The sequence below is a fragment of the Rhinatrema bivittatum genome, chromosome 5 (genome assembly GCF_901001135.1).
Source record: "Rhinatrema bivittatum chromosome 5, aRhiBiv1.1, whole genome shotgun sequence".
Taxonomy (NCBI): Eukaryota; Metazoa; Chordata; class Amphibia; order Gymnophiona; family Rhinatrematidae; genus Rhinatrema; species Rhinatrema bivittatum.
Window position 1 is genome coordinate 321,691,425 of NC_042619.1, and position 12,679 is coordinate 321,704,103.

Below are 12,679 nucleotides of genomic sequence, written 5' to 3' on the forward strand. Positions count from 1 at the left end.
TTGAAACATTCTTTCTATTAGTATAATTTTATTATTATGATTAATGTTATATTTCTTGATTTTATTATTGTTTTATGAAGAATGATGGTGTTATTATTTTTCCATTGTTGCACTGCATACAGATCTGGATTCACGTATTTTCCAGTTCAGTTTTTGTCTGCACATTTCTGTTTATATTTTATTCTATATTTGGTGTCAGTCCATCTGTGGTGTACATGTGTGATCGAAAGGGTGTATTCTGCTGACATGTAGTTTGTGTGTAGGATTACAGCAGCCTGGCTTATTTTGTTTTCCTAGGAATAGGAAGTGTATTGATGTTTCCTAGGAATAGGAAGTGTATTGATGTTTTAGAAACTAGTGCATTATTTGTAGTGTTGTCTTTTCATAGGTAGGGTTGTTTCTGCTTGAGTGCTGGCATTTAGTGCTGTTTTGGTATGGGAGGTTTATTTATTTATCTAAAATATTTCTAGGCCGCTTATAACAAATATTGTATACTAAGCAGATTACAATATAAACATAAAATCCATTATAATAGGTTTACGATATTATCGTTGTTGTTCCGTTTACTCATGGCATTCTGAGGGCTAAGCCCACATCAAATGTATTTTACAATAGGCCTAATAACAACAAATGACTTTTTCGTAGATTTTTCTGGTTAGTACCAATGCAGTGCATGTAAAAATATAATAATATACATGTTGCTGTGATATTTTTATCTTGGAAGACTATGAATAGACTATCCTTTTTCATGTGCAATCTGTTATTATAAATGCACGGTATATGTTGTGACACGACTCATTCTATGACGTCACCTCCTTCTGTGACATCAGATGCTGGGGGAATGTAAACCCGGCATCTCCTAGGTTTCCTTGCCTTTGCAACACAGTTACCAAGATAGCTGCTTGCCTGTTAGCCTGCCTGCCTGCCTACCACTCTACCTGCTTGCCTGTCAGTCTACCTGCCTGCCTACCAGTCTACCTGCCTGCCTGCCAGTTTGCCTGCCTGCCTGCCAGTCTACCTGCTTGCCTGCCAGTTTACCTGCCTGCCTGCCAGTCTACCTGCTACCTGTCAGTCTACCTGCCTGCCTGTCAGTCTACCTGCCTGCCTGCCAGTCTACCTGTCTGCCTGCTGACCTGAACTGCCTCCTGACCGTCTTCCATCTACAGTCGGCCCAAGGATCCACTACTGGATTTACAACAGTATATTTAATTGTGGGTGGTGAGGGTTAATGTGTAAAGTTCGCCTAGTGTACCTGATATGTTTACACTGACCTGGAGAGCATGTGCCACACACCCACCCCCACTGCTCACCCATTTCCCACTTCTCCAGGGGACAATGCTGTGTAAATGTGGGAGGCAGGTTGTAATGTTCCTAGAAGTGTAGCAGGGTTGCCAGCTTCCAAGAAATATGATCAGTGATACGCTGTCTGCCATTTCTTTGGGAATGCTGACCCTTCCTTTCCCTCTTCTGTAGCATTTCCAATCACTGGAAGGGCCAGACTCCAAGGGGACCCTCTGCCCCCATGACTTTCTCAATGATTTGACCTGTGCTGTGCCTTTAGGGCGGGGTGCATACCATCCCTCGCCTCAGGCAGCAGATTGCCTTGAGCCTCCCCTGTCTGCACAATTTTCCTTTTTTGCTTTTCAGTCTTAAATTCCCCTTTCTGAAAAAAAGTATTGTCACCTTGCTTTCCTGCCTGAGTATCATTTCATCTGCTCTTGCCTTTGCAGTCTTCACTGTCCTTTTTCTTCCTGTGATCTTCATCCTGAAAATCTTTCTACTGTTTGAATGCTCATCTTTTTCTCTTATTTTTTTCAGCCATTTAATTTGTAAGCCATGCTAGTCTGTTTTTGCTCTTATTTTTACTTTCTTTCTTAACATGAAGATTTGTTGCCTTATTATGGCTACTTTTAGGTTATCCCGGACAAGGCAGATATTGATGCAATTCTTTAAAGGCGCAGAGTGAAATGTATCAATATTTTGAAATACATGGTGTAATCCAGATTCAAGTTTAGGTTTACATGATGTCTTACTTTCCAGAAACCTCTGACAGGCGCAATTCAGAACTGTTGTGTGCATAAAGTAATGTGTGCCTAGGGCTTTGAGTCTGGGCAATTATAGAAATGAAACAATTAAATATGCTTAAATTACTTTAGACTTTGTGCCAATTTTTAAAAAGATGCATTATTTGTGACCCTAAAGCAAGCATGGGGGTTTTCAAAATGAAATCCCACGCATTGTCTGCCAGGTCTATCCTGCACTCACCAGGTCATCACTACTGTTTAGTTATCTGGCTAAACTGTTTGAAAATTGTCCTCTTTGAAACCATAGCTGTGCAAGCTCATTATGGGAGCATGCTCAGATCTTAATTATAATGATAAATGCTATTAATGATAATACTTTTTACAGTATACATAGGTCTGTCCAAAATAAATAATTAGTGTAAAAGGGCAAAAAATAACTTCCTTGTATAACTTCCTTGACTTTTGGAAGAAATATGCCATGAGGAATTAGGAGCAGGAACCTGTTGGTTTAAGCACTCCTGTCCCATTCAGTTCCTCCCAGAGGCCTCAGTTGCCTTTTTTTTTTTTTTTTTTTTTTGCTTTCACCACTAGAGGGAGCTCATTATTCCTCCATCTTTGGCAAGTACAAATGCTTCAGGTCCTTTCTTTTTTTAAAATTTAATTAAGACTTTTCTAGCACATACTTAACAAAAAAAAGAATGTCCGAATACTCAAGCGTTTGGAACTTTTATTGAGCATCACTGTGCCGTAGCATGTTCCAGTTTGGACTAGAAAATTAAGCTTACTCCTAGTGCATGCGCCTTCTTCATTCTTTACATATGCTAAGGGCCAAATACCTATTCCAATATCAAAGCAATACCAATACCGACAGAAATATAAATATATATATATGTTTTTTCAGAATGCCATAGCTAAGCTGTCTAATGCTGTTGCCAGGAGAGCCTTGTGATGTGTAGAAAATTTGCTATTGCGCATCTGCAACTGTGTTACTTTGCCTTTTTTTTTAGGGGCCAAGTTCCTGTCTGCTTGTTTGTTGTACAAAGAAGCATCTGAGCGGATGAATCATGGATTCATGCATTTATAGTTAGAATGCATGAATCCATGATTCATCTTCTTTCATTGGAGACTTGGGCATTGGTCATCAGTATTAACATTGTCAGCTCTCCCTAGTCCAGGTATGGCTCAGCCATATGAAATGCTGCACAGCTGGACTATAGCATTTGCTATTGCCTTAATCTTTAACAAATGTTTGAGCACAGTTAGTAAAATACTCGAAACATGGTTGACTGAGCAGTAGTTTCTTTTTTAATCACCACCATGTTCCCATACTTGGGAGAAAACTACCTCGTGTGTTCAGAGCTCTTCAAAATACATTTTTACAACCAGTTTAACCTACAAATTGCTGATTACAAAACAAGGCTCTATATTTTAATTTTTAGAGCTGCATTTTTAAAAATTATTTTGGAAACAGGCATACAGTTTGCTCATCAGTCCTTCCTCTGCGACTGAAATGCTTGCTGCTGGCCTCTGCAGGATTCTCCTGAATAAATTTGCTTGGGCTGAATTTATTTTCCAAGCTACACCACATCCTTGTTCCAGAAAACCACAGACTAGGGAGGCTCAAAAATCATTGCGTCTGGGGCAATTACTGAAGACTGATCAGTGGAAAACATGTGGCTTGTTATGTGTGTGATATTCTAAAAGAGAATTGGGTATTTTTCCACTGAAAAAGTGAAAGGATGATGCTTCAGGTGCATGCATTCCAGAATACTTTGTTACCCAGCAAGCTACAGATACAGACTCTACCAAATGGTACTGCAAAGTTGTTTTGTTTTGTTTTGTTTTTCATGGTTCTAAAATTCTAGCATTTACTAAACACTGGAAAAAGGGTCTAATTTTTGAAGCATGTGTTTACTTTGTAGATATCCAAAAATAGATCAAAACTCAAAAAATCCATCAGCAAATAATGACATTTATAGTGTAATTCCAATAGTCTTTTCACAGAGTGCAAAAATGGTTATTTTTACAATAATAGGACAGTAATATTAAAGGCTAAAGGCATCAAGTTCAGCCATTTTTTTATTAGCATAGCCCTAAAAATGTTGTTAGAATATTTTAGAATATTTTCATACGCAGATAAAACTGAACAATGCCATGACATTTTGATCTACCTATGAAAGATTTGTAAGAACATTTTTGGAGCTACGATTATAAAAATGATAGAACTTGATGACCTTAGCCTATGACTATCACCATACTACAAACCTAACCATTTGTGTTCCCCAAAAAAAGATTCATTAGCACTTCATGCTATATTTCATTATTTTCACTGTAACTATACCATAAACACAGAATGGGAGAAAAGCCTTAGTGAATCAAGCCCCTTGTTTGGTAGTAGTAATTTACAAAAGAGGACCATATAATGCAATAGCATGCACTATTTTTTTTTTAAATTTGGTGAAATACTTCCTACCTTATCTTTTATGAACATACATACTCTAAATATTCCTATCTTAAACATGCAGTGGATTCTGCAATGAAAACTTTTTTCATAGGCACAGAATGGGCAAAAGTCATTTCTGAATAAGCTCCTAATGTTCTTTGCTCCTCTGGTTCATAAAATGCATGTAAAGGTCAATATTTGCTGCCATTTAGCCGGATAAGTAGAGACTTATCTGGGTAAGTGACAGTGTTTAAATATTTGGCCACGTTCAGTGGCCTCCAGTTAGCAGGATAAATACTTAGGATAAGCATTTATCCAGCTAAGTAGTGGGCAAGGTTGGGATTAACGGGGAGGAGCAGTCATTTAAAACAACATTGAAATATCATTTGTTTTGTTTTGTGTCATTTCCAATCAAAAGAAAAGAAAAAACATTTGTATTTAATTTCCGCATTTTAGCACGTGCTAAAATCATATAGTCTGCATTAAATGAATTGAGCACATGCTATCAGGGATTCAAACTGAAAACAAAAATAATGAAAGAAAAATATTTTTTCTCCTATGCGACCTTTGTCTTAAAAGTGTGACTTTTAAGTCTATATGGCACATGCTTAACCTCTGGTTAATTTCACTTAACCTATACCAGTGCAAAGCAATATTTTGCCAGTGAGTCAACTGTGGAAGTTATAAGAGGGGAATTGTTCCCTTAAGCCTAGGGGATGTCGTAGAGGGATCTATGCTGGTATAAAAGTTGAGACCTGCAGTAAGGATGGGTTCCTTTTTATCTTTCTCTTTGGCGGAGATAAACATTTTGCCAGCTTTTGCCTGTTTGCTCTGTGTTGTGTTCACTGGTGCCAAAAACCCGGGAAGCACATTTTTCCATGGAAGGAGTAAATCTTCTAGTTTACTCCTAGACGCAAGGCCTCATTTGTGAAGAGCTCTTAGGAGAAGTTCCAGGGACACCATCAAAGACAATGGCCTGCATTGGAAGCCTTATCTCAGCCTCAGAACTGAGTGACTGATTTTCTCAGATGAATTGTGCTGGATTCATTTCCCTATGCCAAGGAGCTTGTTACACTGCTCAGGTATGATTTTGATTCTGGCTCTATGACATTCTTTGCAGTGGAAGCCTATGGAACTACTGGAATACCCCTATTTTGGTTTAATAAAATTTTGGTATTTTTGGAGCTGCTATCCAGTTTGTGGATTGAATCCTTTCCCAGGGTTTGGGGTCACCTGAGGTGGAGGATTGACAGAAGATACAGCCATTCTACCTAGGGGAAGTTATTTCAATAGAGGGGAAACGTTTCGCTGTACCTGTCAGGTTATATCCAGTCACTAAAGTTATGTTTAGGAAGATGCATTCCTGAAGAAGCTGGATGCAGGATGGCAAACCTGGATGCAGAGCAGGAACACTGAAGCAGGACTGCAGAGCTGGATGTAGAGCAGGAACACGGCCAGATGAGCAGTGATTTTGGAGCATATATCCAGGAGTCTGTTGTTCCAGCAAAGGTATCCTCAATAAGGATATGTATAAGGAAAGCCTTGTACTGAACCAATGAAACCTTCCAAGGGCATATCTGTCTGGCAACTAGAGTAAATATCCCTGTCAATTCCCTGATTGTGTCTTTCTAATGGCTCCTCAGTAGCTTCCTGACCTCTGTCCTCTAAGGCCACTGATTCAAGCCCTATTGATCCTGATAGTATACCTCCTCTCCTACAGGACCCTTTTGGGGCTTCAAGGCCTGGAAGCGTCTGAGTAGGTTATTGGCATATATGTTCCAAACTGGCTTCCAAATGCAGTTGGATTATACCTTTTCCTATCTACTAGGTAATGCAGTTGATCTCTGATGTACCATGAATCCAGAATCTGCTTGATAATGAATTCTTGTTACCATTACTGGCTGTAGGGGATGTATCTGATGACTTGTGAATGGATTTCCTCTGTTTGGCTATTATAAGGTGGATCAAGAATGCTGGCAAGTGTATCTTGAAGATCACTGGATTCATTTATTTATGGATAATGAGTCTCCATGAATCTCTGTTAAAGTTTGGTAGTGTGTCTTCTTGTCTGAATGTGATTCATTAAGATACAAACTTTATTCCCCACTGTGAAATGGGGGCCTTTTCATTTCCATCTATCTGCATGTCTCTTTTGGCATTCTTTATCAGGGATTGTTGGACTTGAGTATGCATCTCTTACAAATTTTATGTCCACTCTGCTGCTGCTGGGATCCAAGACTGTCGTGTTTCTTCTAAGTGGAACAGTGGAGAAAACCCACCATTGGCAAAGAAGGGCAGAGTTTCGATGAAGAATGTTCAGCATTTTTATATATAATTTCTGTAGTCGGGAGCAAGTGGATTCAGTTGTTCAGGTGATAGTTACTAAAGCATTTTAGTACTGCTCTGTGGTTTGAGTTACTCATTTGGTCTGTCCATTCGCTTACGGATAACACACTAAGTAGACCTGGATGTTCAGTAGTCTGGTTATCTCTCTCCAAAATCATGTTGTAATCTGGGTACCTCAACAGAGACAACATGTAATGATAAACCCTGAAATCATAACCCCTCTCATATCAACATTTCTGTGGTTTCCTGAGCTGAGGGGGGAGGCCCTGTGCTGCAACAAAGAGGGCCATCTTTGAAAACAAGCCCACTACCACCAGAATAGTGAATTTCCCTTGACATTTGAGTTGCTTTGCGATATAATCCAGGGATATCCATTTCTATGATACTGGTGGTGTCATCAAGAGTCCCTGAAGGTTTTCCCATAGTGTCTTGCTTCTTACACATATTAGGGATGTGGATTCATTTGAAATGAATGTGGGGTTTTTTTTCCCACAAAAAAGCCAATTTTTGATGTATTCCAAATTGAACAAACCAAATCAGTAATGCCTCCAAAAAGAACAAAAATTATTATGTGCATTTGTTTTTGGGCATGCACATCAGAACTTGTGCACACAACTTCTTTTATTTTTAAAGCAGACTGATAATGGAGGCCACTTTAAAAGAGACAATATGATAAGTATGTAGGTGTAGTCAGAATCAGAAACCTCATTGACTAAGGATTCCATGGAACTCCTTTCTTGTTAGTCAAATTCTTCTGGTAATGACATTTAAGGCTGTATGAGCTAATGGACAGGGATGTTATAAGAACATAAGAAATTGCCATACTGGGTCAGACCAAGGGTCCATCAAGCCCAGCATCCTGTTTCCAATCCAGGCTACAAGTACCTGGCAAGTACCCAAACACTAAGTAGATCCCATGCTACTGATGCCAATTATAGCAGTGGCTATTCTCTAAGGGGCAGATTTTCAAAGGCTATGCGTGTAACCCGAGAAAATCTGCCCCTGCACGCGCCGAGCCTATTTTGCATAGGCTCGGTGGTGCGCGCAAGCCCCGGGACGCGCGTATGTCCCGGGGCTTTCCAAAATGGGCGGTCTGTGGGCGTGGCCGGGGTGTGGTGGCCTGTGCCGGGGCATGGTGTGCCGGCAGCTGGATGGCGAGGGCAAGTTACGCCTGCCTTGGGCAGGCGTAACTTTTGGAGCAAAGTGGGGGGGGGAGTTAGTTAGGGTTGGGGGTGGGTTAGATAGGGGAAGGGAGGGGAAGGTGCGGGGGCCAGAGAAAAAGTTCCCTCCAAGGCCGCTCCGAAATCGGAGCGGCCTCGGAGGGAATGGGGAAAGCCATCGGGGCTCTCCTCGGGCTCGGCGCATGCAAGTTGCACATGTGTGCACCCCCTTGTGTGCACCGAGCCCGGATTTTATAACATGCTCATGGCAGCATGCGCATATGTTCTAAAATCGGGTGTAGATTTGTTCGCGCTGGGTTGCGCGAACAAATCTATGCCTGCGAGTATCTTTTAAGATCTGGCCCTAAGTCAAATTGATTAATAATAGTTAATGGACTTCTCCTCCAAGAACTTAACCAAACCTTTTTTAAACCCAGTTATACTAACTGCACTAGCCACATCCTCTGGCAACAAATTTCAGAGCTTAATTGTTTGAGTAAAAAAGAATTTTCTTTGATTAGTTATTTGCTAACTTCATAAGAGTGCTCCCTAGTCCTTCTATTATCTGAAAGAGTAAATAACCGATTCCCATTTACCCATTCTAGACCTCTCATGATTTTAAAGACCTCTATCATATCCCCCCTTCAGCCATCTCTTCTCCAAGCTGAAAAGCCCTAACCTCTTTAGCTTTCCTCATAGGGGAAGTGTTCCATCCCCTTTATCATTTTGGTCATTCTCGTCTGTACCTTCTCCATAGTCCACAACCATATCTTTTTTGAGATGCGGTGACCAGAATTGTACACAGTACTCAAGGTGTGGTCTCACGATGGAGCGATACAGTGGCATTATGACATTTTCCATTTTATTCATCCTTTCCTTCTTAATTCCTAACATTGTGTTTGCTTTTTTGACTGCCGCAGCACACTGAGCCAATGATTTCAATGTATTATCCACTTTGCCACCCAGATCTTTTTCCTGGGTGGTAGCTCCTAATATTTATTTATTTATGTATTTATTTATTTATTTAAATACTTTTCTATACCGAAGATCATGTACAAGTACATATCGGTTCGGTTTACAGTGAACCAACAGTTGGAAATTACATCAAACAATAAGAACATAATTTAACTAAACCTTGTACAGCCAACAATAAGAACATAATTAACAAAATTGTACTAGAGTAGAACTGTAGTTGAACAAGCATAACGAGTGGAATATAGGGAATATCGAAAAAAGGGAAAAACATGATAATCAGCACAGGGAGTACATTATAGAGGTTACGGGGAACTTCGATCGGTTAGACACGATTGAACCTAAGTTCTAAAAAGTAAGGACAGGTATGGGACTTTAAGTAAATGCTCTTGAGAAGAGCCAGGTCTTCAGTTTTTTTTTGAACGTCCGCAGGCAGGGTTCTGTTCGGAGTTCCGAGGGCAGATTGTTCCATTGTAATGGTCCTGCAATTGAATCTAACATTGTGTAACTACAGCAAGGATTATTTTCCCCTATATGCATCACCTTGCACTGTCCACATTAAATTTCATCTGCCATTTGGATGCCCAATCCTCCAGTCTTGCAATGTTCTCCTGCAATTTATCACAATCCGCTTGTGATTTAACTACTCTGAATAATTTTGTATCATCTGCAAATTTTATTACCTTGCTTATTGTATTCCTTTCCAGATCATTTATAAATATATTAAAAATCACCTGTCCAAGTACAGATCCCTGAGGCACTCCACTGTTTACCCTATTCCACTGAGAAAATTGGCCATTTAATCCTACTCTCTGTTTCCTGTCTTTTAACCAATTTGTAATCCACGAAAGGACAAAACCTCCTATCCTATGACTTTTTAGTTTTCTTAGAAGCCTTTCATAAGGGACTTTGTCAAACGCCTTCTGAAAATCCAAATACACTACATCTACTGGTTCAGTTCAGCTTGACCTACGTTAATGTGTTGAATTTCTGCTGAAGGTTGTGGAGCTCGGCCTGGATTGTCTGTATGGTATTTAGTAAATCATTCAGTGTCAGTTTTCCCAGCTACCTAGTCCATCCTGGCCTAGCCTCTGGTTTTGGGTGGGGCATGCTGTTGGGGTACATCCAGTCACTAGCATTATATTTAGGAAGGTATGTACTTGAAGAAGCTGAATACCCAGATGAAGATTGAATCAAGGCTGGTAAACCCCAAAGATAGTTTGGAAGGCATCTTGACATGCAGCAATATCAGTGGGGCAAGCTCACTAGAGCAAGAGTAGAGAGCTGGATGCAGAGCTGGAACAAGGCCAGATGAGCAGAGGCTCTAGAGTGCATGTCACAGGAGTGTGTCTGTTGTACTAGAGGACATGTCACAGGTATGTCTCTGTTGCTGTCCTTATATATTATCACCAGACAAGGCACACTCTATGTTGAACCAATGGGACCTATCTGGCAGTAGGAGGGTAAATATCCCCTGGCCTTTTCTTGACTCTGTCTCTGCAGCCCTTTGATCTATTTCCTCTAAAGCTGCCAGTAGGGATGTGCAGCAGGGGCGAATTCGTCCCATACGGTATTCGTATTCGTGGGGAGCCAAATCCATTGCATCTGTTCTCGGGGGACCCCGATCCATTCATTAGTTACGTATGTATTCGTTTCCCAAAAAAACCCCCCATCCCAACCCTTTAAATTTAATTAACTACCCCCCACCCTTCTGACCCCCCCAAGACTTACCAAAAATCCCTGTGGTCCAGCGGGGGTCCTGGCGTGGTCTCCTGCACTCGGGCTGTCGGCTGCCGGTATTCAAAATGGCACAGATAGCTTTTGCCCTCACTATGTCACAGGGGCTACCGGTGCCATTGGTCGGCCCCTGTCACATGGTAGGAGCACAAGATGGCGCTGGCCGTCCATTGCTCCTACCATGTGACAGGGGCCGACCAATGGCACCGGTAGCCCCTGTGAAATAGTGAGGGCAAAGGCTATCGGCGCCATTTTGAATACCGGCAGCCGACAGCCCGAGTGCAGGAGACCACGCCAGGACCCCCGCTGGACCACCAGGGACTTTTGGTAAGTCTTGGGTGGGTCAGGAGGGTGGGGGGTTTATTCGTTAGATACATTGTATTCGTGGGGCTTCGCCATACGTTTCATGACCCCACGAATACAACGAATAGGGACATATATGTTGTGGATTGCCAATACGTTGAAAACGAATGCACACCCCTAGCTGCCAGATCAAGACCCATCAGTCTCGTAAGAAGGATTGCTATAGTATAACTAACATACTGGGTCATTCATCAAACTGCATTTTGGCATTAACACATATGATAATGCGTTAACGCCATAACAGTACCACTGAGTACGAATTTTTATAGGGAGTGGTAACAGGGAGAAGTTTGGGGGGAATTTAGGGGCAATATCGCACCGTTTGATAGCATAGCACATGCTAACTACACTATTTTCCTGGTGTTAAGCTGTGCAATATGCCCAAAATGGGCATAATGCAATTTGTGATAAATTGTTAGAATTGCATTTTTGGCCTTGGGGGGGGGGGGGGTGGTGGAGAGAGAGAGAGCTTCTAGCAAAGCCTTCACAGTGTGCAACTATTTATATCTCTATAGGAGGGCCATCTAATAGGTCGAGGTGACATGGTGGTTTAGGATTTAGCGGCCAGTTTCTCATGTAGGGTGAGATGTACGAACAGCACAGTACACCTAGGTGAAGATTTGACATCATTTGGAGTGAGGAAAGTCTCACAAATATGAAATTTTGTACTATGTTATCTCACCCTAGCTTGATGGTTACCTGTTATAGAGTCCATCAAGCTAGGGTGAGAGAGCATAATAGAAATTTCATCTTTTTTAGATTTTCCTCACTCCAAATGACATCAAATCTTTACCAAGGTGTACTGTGATGTTTGTATGTCTCACTCTACATGTGAAACTGGCGCCTAAACCCTAAACTACCACCACCAACACCTTACCTCAATCTATTATATGGCCCTCCTAGAGATATAAATACTTTACTTTTTTTCTCTTTCTCTCAAAAAATTTGGGTCGGCTTAGAGATATTCAGTTCTGTGTTCTTGGAATTTGTTGTGTATACATTTTGAACACCTCTGAGTTTAGAAGAATATATATCATGCTACTCAGCTTTTGTTCAAATTTTCATGTAGCTCAGTCAACATACCTCCAATAAAGCCTACATTAACTCAGTAGGTACTTAAGCTATAATTTTTTCCCCACTGAACCAATTGAATGTTGAGGGGCAGTGCAAGTTAATTACAAAGCCCGTATGGCAGCTAATGCATCTTGTGTTTAAAGGAAGGTTGAATTGACTAATCTGGCTCGTCAACATGACCCTTTCCACCATACTACTTTATACAGCAAATGAAACTAAATAAACTACTTTTATACAGCAAAAGAAATGGGCCACAAAAATAGCATGAATTGGTTCCTTATTTTGGAAAGTAGAGCCTATGGCTTTTAAAGGATAGTATGCAATCTTGACATTTATTATGGCATCATTTCAATATAATTCAAGTGAAGAGTATAATTTGAGTCAAGAACTGGTGCTTAATGTACACGGTGAGAAGGAATGCATAACTTAGAAAATGTGGCAAAATATGTTTCTAAGACTTTACTGTAAATTGGTTTTTATGCCTGTGCCTGCAGTTTTGAAGCTTCACTGTGCAGAATATGCAGTCAAAACATACTGGAATTTGGAAAATGATTCCTCAT

The 12,679-nt window shown here is 40.8% G+C and overlaps 1 protein-coding gene across 1 annotated transcript in view; it reads left to right on the top strand.

Moving 5' to 3' along the window:
• The window catches only part of ANOS1 (anosmin 1), a 464,829-nt gene that overhangs the window by 86,187 nt on the left and 365,963 nt on the right, over positions 1-12,679 (top strand). The window lies entirely within an intron of this gene.